Below are 14,843 nucleotides of genomic sequence, written 5' to 3' on the forward strand. Positions count from 1 at the left end.
TATCCAGCTCCTATTCTGAAAAGTAAAGTATCCTTTATTTTCAAAATATGTGTAATATCCAAAAGATTCATATATCTCAAAAAATTGATACATCTGATATGGAAAAAATCCATCTTAATAGAAAATTATCAAAAGCAAGTTCAAAACTGATGCAAAGCAGATGAAGCATTGAAATAGCTGATCAAAAAGTGTGACTCCATTTTCATATATCTGATAATGGAACATTCACTTATTGGGAAATTATGCTTGTTTGATTGAATCCATATTGTTTGTTATCAGTACAAAAAGTTTATGGCACTTTTCTGCTTAAGTTATATATTATCTATCTGAACACATACATATATTCTTCTTTAATTATCTTTATTATATTATAAAATATAACAGTACAATTATAAACTCATATCACATTTTATTCATCATAAGTGAGGACTCCCATAAGAAAGTACATGCTTTTCTGGTTTTGGGTTCAACCTATTGGTCAGTTTGCATACTGACGAATCCAATCATAAAGTGCTGTGATCTTGGTATAAACTCCAGGGCGATTCCTTCGAGCACATCCTTCACCCCAGCTGACAATGCCTGTCAGGTACCATCTGTTTCCCTTTCCAAAACAGGCTAACGGACCCCCAGAGTCACCCTAAATGGAAGGATACAAGTGTCTCTATTAGAAGAAAGATAATGATACTACATTATTTCCACTCATTTTCACAGCACATTGTGAGATGATGTCTCACTTTCTGATTTGTGATATTCTATGCATAATCATTTAAATCTATAAATCCTAATGTGCAAACATCTGGATTGATTATTCATCTGTCCACCAGAATCCATATCAGGTTACCAGGACATGTTAAACACTTGTTTAAACTTCCTGGTAATGGCAAAGGAAAGTTGGGATTTCCTTTGCTGCCAATATGATAATTTGGTCAGCACAATGTCCCTCCTTCCAGTCAGGCAATGGCAACTATGCAACTGATCCACAGTTGCTAAGTGTGGGAATTCAGTAGAAGAAGCTATCTCCACACAACCCACTTTTGTATATGCAGGAGAAAGGCATGCATCTAGAAGCCTGTTTCCCATTCCCAGATGAGCCCCATTCAGATTTTGCATAGCGATGGCAAGGGATCTTATGGCTCTAATCAGACAGTGGCCAAGATTCTGAATTATTTCAGCACAGTATTACAATCAGTCCACAGAGTTACATTATGCAGCCACTATACTGAATGTGAATGTAGTACAATGTAAGTGAGAAGCAGTAGGATATAAAGCTAGTACATATAAAGCCCTGGTGGCGCAGTGGTTAAATGCCTGTACTGCAGCCATTCACTCAAAACCACAAGGTTGCAAGTTCAAGACCAGCAAAAGGGCCCAAGCTCGACTCAGGCTTGCATCCTTCCGAGGTCGCTAAAATGAGTACCCACACTGTTGGGGGCAAATTAGCTTACTTGCAAATTAGCTTACTTGCTGTTCACCGCTATGATCTTTGGAATAGCGGTATATAAATAAAACAAATTATTAATTAATTATTATTAATATAATAATAAATAAATAAAATTTTTATTTTTATACCGCTCCTTCCCAAGATCAGGGTGGTTCACAATAAAATAACAACAATACAAATAAACAACATACACTAGCATAAAAACACATACAATAAAAATAAAAATAGCTAAAAGCCCCGTTAGCCAATCCTCTTGCCCTTAAAGAGGAATGGAGGTCTGGTTGGACTTTACTCGGGGAATGCAGACTGAAAAAGAAAGGTTTTCAAATCCTTTCTAAATTGGGCCAGGGAGGTGGCCGAGCGGAGCTCTGTGGGCAGCGTGTTCCAAAGGGCCGGGGCGGCGATGGAAAAAGTCCTCCTCATAGTGGAGGTGAGCCTAGCCCCCGGTACCCTAAGTAATTGCTGCCCAGATGTTCTGAGGGTGCGGGACAGAATATACGGGGAGAGGCGGTCCTTCAGGTATCCTGGGCCCAAGCAATTTAGGGCTTTATAGGTAATCACCAACGCCTTATATTGTGCCCGGAAGCGAATGGGCAGCCAATGGAGGTCTTTTAACACCGGTGTTATATGGCTGGCCCTGGAAGTACCAGTGACCAGCCTGGCTGCCATATTCTGCACCATTTGTAGCTTCCGGGTTTGGTATAAGGGTTGCCCCATGTAGAGTACATTGCAGAAGTCCAGTCTCGAGGTTACCAGAGCATGTACCACAGTTTCAAGGTCCCTCTGGGTCAGGTATGGGCGCAGCTGGCAAATAAGCCGAAGCTGATAGCAGGTGTTCTTGACCGTCGCATTCACCTGAGCAGTCAGGTGAAGCGACGAGTCAAGAAGCACCCCCAGACTGCGCACGGAGTCCTTCACAGGGAGCATGACCCTGTTCAGGACAGGTGGAACCACCGCCATTCCTGGACCAGGGGAACCTATCACAAGTACCTCCGTTTTCTCTGGATTCAGCTTGAGTCGGTTTTCCCTCATCCAGCCCATTACTGACTCCAGACAGGCCACGAGAGGAGAGACGCCATCCTCAGTCACTGCATCAGTCGGAGACATAGAGAAGATTATTTGGGTGTCATCAGCATACTGATAACCCCGCGCCCCATGTCTCCGGATGATCTCTCCCAGCGGTTTCATGTAAATGTTAAATAGCATGGGAGACAGAATGGCTCCTTGAGGGACCCCAGTTTTAAGGGCCCGCTCATCGGCGCACACGTCTCCCAGCTGCACCATCTGGGACCTCCCAGAGAGGTAGGACCGGAACCACTGGAGCACAGTGCCCCCGATTCTCACCTCTGCCAGGCGCCCCAGAAGGATACCATGGTCTATGGTATCGAAAGCCGCTGAGATGTCCAAGAGCACCAGCAGGGACACGCTTCCCCTGTCGATGCCCAGACGGAGATCATCGACCAAGGCGACCATGGCCGTCTCAACCCCGTAACCCGCCCGAAAGCCAGTTTGAAATGGGTCCAGATAATCCGTTTCATCCAAGACCGACTGAAGCTGGATTGCAACCGCCCTCTCGATCAACTTCCCCAAAAATGGCAGCAGCGAGACTGGCCGATAATTATTATGTACCAGGGGGTCGAGGGAGGGCTTTTTTAATAAAGGTTTAACAATGGCCAATTTTAAATCAGATGGAAATTGCCCTTCCCTCAAAGATGTGTTAATGATCCGGCGTAACAATGACGTTACTGCCGGTCCCCCCTGGGCCGCTAGCCACGAGGGGCAGGGATCGAGAGAGCAGGTTGTCTTCCGAACACTTCCGAGGATCTTGTCCACATCATCGGTAGTTACCAACTCAAACCAATCCAGTTTAATGGAGTCCACGGAGGCCCTGGACACCTCTACCCTAGGTTCTGCTATAATGTCGCCGTTAAGACCTTCGCTTATCCGAGAGGTTTTATCCGTGAAGAAGTTATTAAATTGGTCACAGCAGGCCTTAGAAGGTTCAAGGATCTGGTTCAGGGCAGGAGGGAGTTGAGTTAGCTCCCTGACCACCCTGAACAACTCTGCTGGACGCGACTCCGCGGACGCAATATGAGCACCATAGAACGAGTTCTTTGCTGCTCGTATCGCCTCTCCGTAGTCCTCTAACAGTTGGTCTAGGAGAGCCTTGTCGTCTAAGCGAAGGTGTTTCCGCCAACGGTACTCTAGCCGTCGCAGTTCCCGCTTCCTTGCCCGGAGATCTTCCGTATACCAGGGCTTGCACTTGGAAGCGGGTCTGAGAGGGCGCTTGGGAGTGATACTGTGTATAGCCCTAGAGAGACCTGTATTCCAGATACCAGTCAGGGCGTCAACAGAGTCGCCGTCACTACCAACCATGTATCCCTCTAGGGCTTCCTGGAACCTTTTGGGTTCCATCAGCCTTCGAGGGTGGACCATCCTAATAGGTCCACCACCCCCGGGGGGGGATCTGGGTAGAGACCTTGATTGTAGCCTCTACCAGGAAATGATCCGTCCATGGCAGGGGGGAAATATTAGTTATTTCCGCCCACGGATTATCCGCATCCGAACAGAAGACCAAATCAAGCATATTACCCGCGCAATGCGTAGGACCCGAAATCAGCTGGGACAGGCCCATGGCCGCCATGGTATCCATGAATTCGCGAGCCGCACCGGGTGGAACATAGCTGGCCGTGAGGGAGATGTTGAAGTCGCCCAGGACAAGTAGCCTGGGCGTCTCCAGCATCAGTTCAGCGACCAGCTGTGTCAGCTCGTTAAGGGAGTCCGTTAGCGCACGGGGTGGCCGATACACCAACAGAATCCCTAGACTGTCCCTCGCTTTTAGGGTCAGGTAAATACACTCGATGTAGGACGTCTGTCGGATGTGGTTCCTGGTGAGGGACACGGTGTTCCTATGTATCAAGGCCACACACACCCCGCCCACCTAACCTGGGCTGGTCCTTCACCGAGAACCCAGCAGGCAGGGCCTGAGCCCACACAGCATCCCCTTCAGACCCAAGCCAGGTCTCGGTAATGCAAGCCAGATCACAATTTTGGTCCTCCAGCAAGTCGTGGAGGATGTGGGACTTGTTGTTAATTGATCTGGCATTGCACAGGAGCAGCGACAGGGTTTGTGGCACGGTTGGAGTGACCCTCAGGTCCCTTAGGTTGGGAGGGGGACAGGAAGGAGAGATAGATATGACGCATCGATCTCGCCTTCCTCTGGAACGCAAGTCCCTTCTCCCACCGCCATACCTTCCCCTGCCCCACACTACCTCAATAGGAGCTCCACTCGTGACGATGTTATCCCCTTCCTCCCCAGCCCCTGCATCCCCCACATCCATAACCTCCCCCCACCCGTCCCGAGCAATTGAGAGAGCAGAGGTTAGCCACCTCAGGCATCCTCTGCTCTAAGGCTAACCCACAACCTCCCTACGCCCGATAAAAGCTGCGCAACTACGCAGCTGCGCAGCTGCGCGGTGGTAGCACTGCAGAGTCCCGCAGCGGTCCCCTCTGCAGTCCGTGGGCGGCACTCCCGGGGCGGTGCGCAGCTGCGCACCTCCGACACCCTGGGAGGAGGCCGCCCGGCAGAAACGCGGCTCTGGCAGCGGTGTCCGGCAAGGAGGCGGAGGGGGCATGGCAGGAAGGTCCGGACGCCCGGCTTTATGCTCACCGCTCTCACCTGGTGAGCCTCCTCCTTGCCTTCCCCCCAGATGTCCCTTAAAGAGCCCTTCCCCGGCTGCCGCAAAACCCCAAGGCCAGCCGAAGATAAAAACAGAGTCCCGCAGCGGTCCCCTCTGCAGTCCGTGGGCGGCACTCCCGGGGCGGTGTGCAGCTGCGCACCTCCGACACCCCGGGAGGAGGCCGCCCGGCAGAAACGCGGCTCTGGCAGCGGTGTCCGGCGAGGAGGCGGAGGGGACTATAAATTAGTAGATCAATGGTCATTGTGCATGGCTGACAACCTGCCGTGCTCAGAGGTAATGCACAGTGGTAATGTGCATTGACACACTGCTTTGTGCAGTACAATGTGCTACTGCATGCACAATAGTTCCATGTACGTACCTCTGCTTACACCACCAGCATTCAGATATGACAGTTGCACATTGTCTAAAAACCCACTCTGGATGCTTAGCTCAATTTATACCTGTATATGTCAATAACAGGATGCCAATCTATTTCTCGAATGACTTTCTTTTTTCATAGCCTTTGCCATTGCTGGTTTCCCTGCCTCTGTTGCCAATATCTAAGCCTCCATGCTTAGATACCAATACAGTGTAATCATAGGATTCTGGACTACATTTCATTTCACTCCCAAATCAAGGTTGATTTACTGATGGAAGTTAAATACACTGTTATAAACTGATTCTAATTGTAACTACAGATGGGAAATAAATGAGGTGGTTTTGCATTACATTGTGAAACTATCTATCTCTAACCTCCTGAGCCTGACAACAAGACAAAGCACACATTGCCTCAGAAATTCATATACTTCTGATGCTTTCAATGCATTTTGGGGTAAGTACAAAATACTTACAAAGCCATGTATGTTTTTTTTTTTTAAAGGCACAACTACATCCTTGTGGGTGGAATCCTGGTGGCTAGTCCCAACTAAAGTCGGCCCACTGAACTGATTGATGAATTGTGAGTCAGCCCATAGGTAATTCCAATTGATTCAATGGTTCTACTCTAGTCAGGACTAATAATAAGATTTAGGTCCACGTGTTAACCTATAGCAGTATTTCTTCACATTGGGCACATTTGGGGTCTTGTATGGTCTGTTAATCTCTTAGCCTCTGAGAATGGCAATGGAAATTCCCCTCTGAAGAAACCTACCAAGAAAACCCTATGATAGGGTCACCATATGTCAGAAATGACTTGAAGGCACACAACAATAAAAAATGACCTGTTGTAGGCCCCCAAAAAGTCTTCACAACCTAAAACAGCTGCTCCAATGGCAAATTTTATCCATGGTACTTAGAGAGTATAGGGAAGTAAAGAGAATTATTGAGGGGGCAGAGGGGATACATTGAGGATCTGGAGGAGAGCATACTGCAATATCTGCATGTTGACCTCTCCTGCTATAAAGGGATAAAAGGGGGCTTTGTTCTCCCAGGTCGAGAGGAGCAGGTGAGTGGGTATGGCATATACTAATGCCTTGTGGTTTTATATGTTCTTGGCATTTTACAGAATGTCAAAGACAAGCACAGTAGATAAAGAGTAATATGCCAATGACAGTCTACCCTGGGCTCCTATCCCCAAAGTACCTTTTTATGCAAACGTTGCTGGAAAATTTGTGATTAGACATCTTTTTTGGGGGGGAAATAGGTATCAAAATCTTAATCTGAAACAACTGTTATGCAAATCATTGTTCCTTTTCAGAATTTTACTTTCAGCTTTACCTGGCATGCATCAATGCCACCATTAAGGCTCCCAGCACACAGCATTCGAGAAGTAATCAGGTCATCATAAACCTTGCTACAAACACTTTGGTTAATTATTTTCACTTTGGCTTCTTGTAGTGTTTTTGCAAGCTGGCCTGGAACAACAGAAGGGTTGAAGAAACACTGAATACGTCAAAGATAACACTTCAGATTGTAAATACTGAAAATGAAAATGAAAAACTGTTCTGATCCATTCTAGACCTTTTCACTTTGCTTTGATTATGTGCACATGATATTCACAGGACTATCTAAATTGAATGTATTGAATGTAATTATAATTTAACATTCTATAAACCTTAGAGACATTACTTTCCCAATGGCTTATAAAATTATAAAATTAAGAACACATCAAAATTTAAGTCACCATTGATCACTGAGGATATATGTATTTAGAATAGTCATAACTAATATCTGATTAGGCCATATCTTCATTGTCTTGTTCTTCTAAAGTTTATTGCATTTATAACATCTTTTTTAAAGCAAAGATTTTAAAGTAAACTCTTACAGTAGCTTATCGTTACAGTCCATATAACAGATACAGTATATTAGGGATATTTGCAGTTTGCAATAAACATATCCAGAAATGAACATACTATTTTCTTTTATGGCTCCCCAGCCAGTTACATAGCAGACACTTCCATAAATAAATACTCTAGGAGTGCTTGGTAAACATATGGGCTGTACCAGCTCAGTGAAGAATACTGGTGCCTCCATTTCCAACAGGGCAATATCATAGTCTGAGATATATTGGTCATAATGTGGATGGACAATAATCCTTTTGATCGATCTCATTGCTACATAATCGTTGTTTTTGTTGATGATCCTTATACCCATATATGCTGTCCAGCCAGATGCTACTGAGTATCTGAAAAAGGCAAAGAAAACAATCTTTTGGACCCTGTTTTTATACAGATCCCATTAACTGTAGGAACGGTTGATCCCAGGGATGGTGTGTCCTTCTCCCAAAGTGTATAAATCCCATGAAATGAATAATAAAGCAGGAGAAATTCAGATCAGTAATTCCACTTTTTTCTGGCAATACACAACATCAGTAGTTGACTGAATAATAATAATAATATATTTATATACCGCCTTTGCGAAAGATCAAGGCAGTTTACAAAATTATACAAACAAATACATAGCACATACAGACTAAAATTCCCTCCCTTATCCCTTAACTAAAATGCAATCATCAAAGTATAATTTAAATTAATTAAACCTCTAAAATAAATAAGATTAAAATAAACAGAGTTGAAATTTAAAAATAGGCAGGCATTGGGGGAGGGGTATTTGAGGCAATTGATGCAAAGGACAATCTGCATCAATGAGGGGGAGGATCAATCAGGGAAGGCCTTCCAGAAGATATCCATCTTGATGGCCTTCTTAAAGGTGTCAAGAATGGTAATATGATGGATCTCCTCTGGCAGGTCATTCCATAGTTTAGGAGCAGCAGCCAAGAAGGTCCTCTGGGTAATCGCAGCCAACCTGGTCTTTCTTGGCTGCAGTAAACACATATCAGAAGGCCTAAGTATGCAGGGTGGATTGTGTGGAAGGAGGCGCTCCCTTAAGTAAGCTGGACCCAAGCCATGAAGGGCTTTAAATGTTATAACCAACACCTTGTATTATGCCCAGAAACTGATTGGCAGCCAATGAACTGTATTTAATATAGGTGTTATGTGGTTGCCTCTAGGTTTTCTGGTGACCAATCTGGCTGCCATATTATGAACCAGTTGAAGTTTCCGAACTAGGTAGAGCGTATTGCAGAAATCAAGTTGAGAGGTTACCAATAAATGTATTACCATTTCTTGGTCCCCCAGTTTCAGGAAGGGCTGCAGCTGGCGTATCAGCCAAAGCTAATAACAAGTACTCCTGGCTGTCGCATCTATCTGAGCTGACAACTGGAGGGACAAGTCGAGGAGTACCCCAAGCTGTGGACACAGTCTTTTAGGGGAAGTGTTACCCCATCCAGGACCAGTTGACAAATCTCCATTTGTGGTCCCTGCAGCAAGTACCTCGTCTTATCTGGATTCAATTTTAGTCTGTTTTTCCTCATCCAGTCCATTACCGTCCTAAGACATTCATTCAGATGAGAGATGCCATCCTAAGTTACTGCAGCAGTTCGGGAGATGGAGAGATATGTCTGGGTGTCATCAGCATACTTATAACACTCCGCCCCATGTCTCCGGATGATCTCACCCAGCGTCTTCATGTAAATGTTAAATAGCATTGGAGACAGAATGGCACCCAGATTTAAGCTCCCTCTTAGAGGAGCAACTGTCTCCAAGCATCACCATCTGGAATCTACCTGAGAGATAGGATCTGAACCACTGGAGTGCAGTGCTCCCAATTCCCAACTCTCTCAGGCATTCCAGGATACCATGGTCGATGGTATCGAAGGCCGCTGAGAGGTCCAAGAGCACCAACTGAGTCACACATTGAAATATTGACCAATATTCTACAACAGCTACTTAGACTAGGAACCCTATCGCATGGGGATAAAACCTTGTCTTACCTTTCCTGAATTCAGTGCTAATGCAGGAGGCAGATGGTCCTATCACACAGAAATCACTGCCAAATTGCTATTCGGGTCTATCTCAGATGCAGCCCAGGTTCTGGAAGCTACTTCGGCAGCCATTTTTTAAGTCGGAAGCTCCAGTTTTTGAAAAGGGAATGTGGAAGCACTTACAGGACCTGGGCTGCATCCCACACAGACCAGGGAAGCGATTCAGCACAATTTCTATGAGACAGGACCGGGCTGCCTCCCAAACTAGCACTGAATTTGGGAAAGGTAAGATGGGGTTTTAACCCCATGTGATAGGGTCCTGCATCTACACTGCAGAAATAATCCAGTTTGACACCACTTTAACTGCCATGGCTCAATGCAATAGAATTCTGGGAACTGTATTTTTATGAGAAATTTAGTCTTCTCTGTCAGAGAGCTCTGGTGCAGCAACAAACTATAGAATTCCATAGAACTGAGCCATGGCAGTTATAGCAGTGTCAAACTGGATTAATTCTGCAGTGCACATGCAGCCTTAGTTAACTATAAGTATACTTAACTTAGTAACCTATCCTGGCCCACCTGCTCAACCCCAAATCTGACAGAAATGCCATTCATCCATGCTCCAGTTACTAGCAAAATGGCCCTCCTTCTCCCTGTCAGTTGATGCCTGGTAAAGAAGATGCGGGCAGTTACAATTATGGCAACGGTGTCATAATTGTGAGTAAGTAATGATTGTGAAAACAAAACAGTTACAGATGAGCATACGTAATTAAGTAGGTGGAATAGAATACTGGCCATTATGTTCTATGAATTAGCATAAAAGAAATCATGAATTTAAACTGTAAAAGGAATGGGCATCACGCACTGCATAACCTACATACTTAATAGTGTGGCCCACTTGGAGCCCCCCAAAATATATATTTTGGTCCCAAATTTGATTTTTGGTGGAATGAACCTTTGGGAATATGGTTTTACATCTTGCAAGGGGCACTCCAATATCTGAAAGTGATGGGAATGTTCCTTCCTAATTATGGGAAACTGTGGCTGAGGTGACACAATGTGTCACATATGGGAATCAGAGGTATTGCCTCCCCCGCTCCCCAGTGCATTTCTACAAGGCAACTGCTGGGAGTTTATTGTAGACAGCATCCCCACCAAGGGTGCTGGATCAATTTTGATCTTTGATATGCTGTCAATTAAGACATCTGATAAAAACACAATTAACCCAGCAATTCTGCCCCTCTCAAGTCACAGGTAATTCCTACTGAGTTCAATGTGTTCAATAAAACTAATTTCCACTAGGTGGGAGTAGAACATTTATTTATTTTGCCAAGTACTATTTACTCCAAATACTTCAGTTTGATAGTACTATATTAATATGTATATGATATGCTGAACTCTAAACTAACGTTACCAGCCAGCACTGGTCAGTTGTTAGCAATTAATTTGTTATGTCACATGGCACATACCTTATAGAATCAGAGTCCTGAAAGCAATGGGCAGCAGATACCAACCACCTATTGGAAATAATAGACGCACCACATATATGGCCATATGTACCCAGTTGCAAGCTTACTTGCCAAGGCCACTTTCCAGACCTTGCATCTTCACCACCAACAATTCTGGGCCTTTTTAGGTGACTCCTTCCACAAGCTAATGCAAAAAATATATATACGCAGAGAGATTACTTATCTGAAAACATCCAGTTATGCAGAGCAATTCTCCAACTGTTCCAATTTGGCAGCAACAGTCCTGATTAATTCTCTGTCATCCCACTTTTTCTGCAGCTTTTCAAATGTTCCCGTTTCTCCTCCCTCCTCTCATGTTTCCCCTTTGTCCTCTGCTTACTTCAGCTACTGAAAATTGTGTTTCCATTCAGTTAACTGTATGGCAGGAGAGGAGGCAGATTCTTGCACTTCCTGGTAGGCTCAGGCGAAACTAAACTGCTGCATCCTCTCCTAGTTGTCTGATCTTGCTCATTAATAAATTTTGCCATGTCAGGTTTGAGGAATTAGAGAAGGGCAAAACTGCTCTATTTTACACTATTTTTTAACTCTGTTTGGGTAAGGTTCTATGCAAAAAAATGGAACTTTTTTTAGGTCTGGATGCTTTGGAAGATTTAGGGCCTGCAAATTAGGAGCCTGAGGGCTATATGCAGCCTCATTTTGGCTACTTTTGATATAAAGTGTTTAGGTTCTCACTTTGGAGAGTCTAAGATATAATGCAAAGTCCCGTGTGTCTGTAAAGTCGAAGGCTTTCATGGTCGGCATCCATAGATTTTTGTGGGTTTTTCGGACTATGAGGCCATGTTCTAGCAGAGTTTCTTCCTGACGTTTCGCCAGCATCTGTGGCTGGCATCTTCAGAGAATTCTCTGAAGATGCCAGCCACAGATGCTGGCGAAACGTCAGGAAGAAACTCTGCTAGAACATGGCCACATAGCCCGAAAAACCCACAAAAAACTATCCCATGTGTCTCTTGCAGTGTTCTCAAAAATTTCACATGTTTGTTGGCTCTCCCAGTCAGTTTAGGAATGGGGGAAATGAAATGGCACACATACATCCTGACCAGACCTCAACACATCACTGGATCAAGCCATTTCTCTTCCCATCTGCTTTTGCTTTTTTGTTCCATTTGTATGGGGGGGGGGGAATGTTGCAAAGCACTGCCCCCCCCGCCTCCCCTCACCCTGCCTCACCTTTCTGAGTCTGGCCACATGGGCAAGCAGAGTAGCAGGAAAGAAGGGAGGGTTAAGCAGTTTTCTGCTTTGCTCACCTTCCCATCCAGTTGTTCATGTCTTTCTGGGTCTAGCCATGTGGTCATGCAAGGCAGTCCACTACTACTGCCACCACCACCCCACACTGGGTGACACCAACCTTAGTGGACCAACTCTTAGAAACATTATTTTTATGGACCAACTCTCATAATCAACCAGCCAGGGCATTCTGGGAGCTATTGTATATTTCCAAACTCTGGGATTATTCCATGTATTAAGATATACACATTCCCTTGAGCCTGCACAGCTCCCTATCAGGGTGTGCATGTCATACAACCCTGTCAGTTCAGCACTGAAGTCAGGATTCTGGGATGTCTTCCATGCACACATCATAGTTACAATAAACCAGACAGGCCTAGAATATTAATATCTGAGATCAAGCAGCAAAGGAAAGCCTAAATGAAGGTCTCGGTGTGGAGTGAAGGTGGTATTCTGGCTTAAATCCAGTTCTTAGTCCCAACTGGAGTAAATTGACAGAATCAACGAGAATCTGGTAAGTTACTAGATACATACGTTCAATTGACTAAACAAATCTAATATAAATCAGAATTTCCACCTTCACCCCAAATCAACATGGTTGGAAAAGCTACAAAAAGTTAATTTTGGACTAATACTCCCAAAACCTTACAACCATAATGTACCAACCAGCATGGCCTGGCCATGTACCACATCCTGCTATAGCATATCCAAGTGTGGTTGAGATGTCTTATTACATGATACAGAAAAGTCTATTTTCCTATCTTGACTAAAAATAAACTAACAACAGTTTTCTATTTTTCATGACACAGGGCCTACCATGTACAAAATTTTGATTTGCAGTCTTGATATGGCTGCTGAAGTACAGAGACAGTGTTTGATTCACCTCAATAATGTACTCATTAATTACATACCACAGTTCATTTCATCAGATCCATCGGCACAGTCACGTATGCCATCACATTCTGGGTTTGGCTTAATGGGACACTTTCCATTTAGACATTCATAAGCATGCTGTGAACAACTTCTATATGCTGAAAGGACATCATGAGACATAAGAAGATATTAGTGTATTGAATGGTACTGTCATATTGGTCATGCTGCATAATGAACACAAGGGATTTTGCAATACATTTTAATAGCATCATTTCATAGTTATCTTGGCAATAGACTGAACAAGGCAAAGAAAATTGAAAGCTACACTTTGATACTGGAATAGCTGCATACTATAGAAATTAGCAACTATATTACTAAGATTATGTATGAAAGAGATCATTTACAATGTGAAGTCGGAGGCTTTCATGGCTGGCATCCATAGTTTCTGTGGGTTTACAAACTGACTGAGAAAATCCAGCAAATGCTTCACTCAGCAAAAGACAGGAGAGACACTCTTGTGGCCACAGGAGTTTACTATATACCATGCAGCTGCATACAAGTCTACATAGGGACCACCAAATGCAGTGTTCAAACATGAATCAAGGAACATGAGAGACACTGCAGACTGAGTCAGCTAGAAAAATCAGCTGTGGCAGAACACATTATAAACCATCCTAGGCATAAAATGCTGTTAAAAAACACTGAAATTCTGGACCAGGCCAACAACTATCAGATCAGAATGTAGAAGGAAGCCATTGAAATCCACAAACACCTAGATAACATCAACAGGAAAGAAGAAACCTTTAAAGTGAGCAAAGTTGGGCTACCAGTCCTGAAAAACACCAAAATGTCTTATGAGGATAGACTTGGGGAGATGAGTATGGCAGGATACAGACCACTCCTTTGGCAGCGGCATCCCCGGAGGCCCCAATCCGCCACGTTTCTAGGCCTTGGAGCAGCGGCAAAACACTGCTTCCCCCCGGCCTGGAAAGGGGTGTCCTTGGGGCTTCATGCCCCAGGGAGCCAATGCCAAGAAAGAAAGGGGCTGTTCAGACCCTTTCCCCCCAGCTTCGTTACCACAGCCATTTTGTAGCTGCAGGAACGAGGCGCTCCCTAGGAAGGAGCTCCTTCCGGCACCGCAAATAGGGTGCCCTATGCGATCTGTAGCAGTGCGAGCACATCATGGCTGCACCGCGCCGTTTGGACGCAGGACGACCATCATGTCAAAATGGCGGCACCCATCTGTACAGGGCGCTACCATTTTGACGTACAGAGTACGTGCTAGGGTTAGGGAGTGTCTATAAAGGACGCCCCGAGGCAACCCTAGCACGTATTCCTTATGTGCTAAAAGGCCCGTCTGGAGAGGGCCTATGTTTAGCTTAGAAAAGATGTGGCTTCCTACATTCTTCGTGTCAAATCCCATTTTTAAAATATATATTTTACTCTTTTATATGCTATCTGTTTTAATATTGACATAATTTATTTCTGTTTTAATGTAATACTTTTATCTGTTTTTAATTGTACTGTTTTAATCTTGTAAGCTGCTTTGAGTCCCAGTTTTGAGAAACGGGTGGGATATAAATAAATACAACAACAACAAGAGGTGATATGATGGCCCTGATTGGCCTGGAGTAGAGATGGTTAAGAGGAGATATGATGGCCCTGGTTAAGCATTTGAAGGGATGTCATATTGAGGATGGAGCAAGCTTGTTTCCTGCTGCTCCAGAGAATAGGACTTGGAACAATGGATCCAAGCTACAGAAAAGAGATTCCACCTCAACATTAGGAGGAGCTTCCTGATGGTAACAGCTGTTTGACAGTGGAACACACTTCCT

The 14,843-nt window shown here is 44.6% G+C and overlaps 1 pseudogene across 1 annotated transcript in view; it reads right to left on the reverse strand.

Annotated features, from left to right (window-relative positions):
- Positions 1-478: 478 nt before the first annotated feature.
- The window catches only part of LOC149319750 (suppressor of tumorigenicity 14 protein homolog), a 29,833-nt pseudogene continuing 15,468 nt past the window's right edge, over positions 479-14,843 (reverse strand). The window contains exons 10-14 of the transcript XR_016279922.1: positions 13,047-13,171; positions 10,852-11,035; positions 7,473-7,744; positions 6,838-6,974; positions 479-637 (exon numbers count right to left, since the gene is read on the reverse strand). The product of XR_016279922.1 is annotated as a suppressor of tumorigenicity 14 protein homolog (transcript). The remainder of the gene's footprint in view (positions 638-6,837; positions 6,975-7,472; positions 7,745-10,851; positions 11,036-13,046; positions 13,172-14,843) is intronic.

Source organism: Sceloporus occidentalis, unplaced genomic scaffold (assembly GCF_023333645.1).
Source record: "Sceloporus occidentalis isolate IW3139 unplaced genomic scaffold, rSceOcc1.0.p SCAF_2, whole genome shotgun sequence".
Taxonomy (NCBI): domain Eukaryota; kingdom Metazoa; phylum Chordata; class Lepidosauria; order Squamata; family Phrynosomatidae; genus Sceloporus; species Sceloporus occidentalis.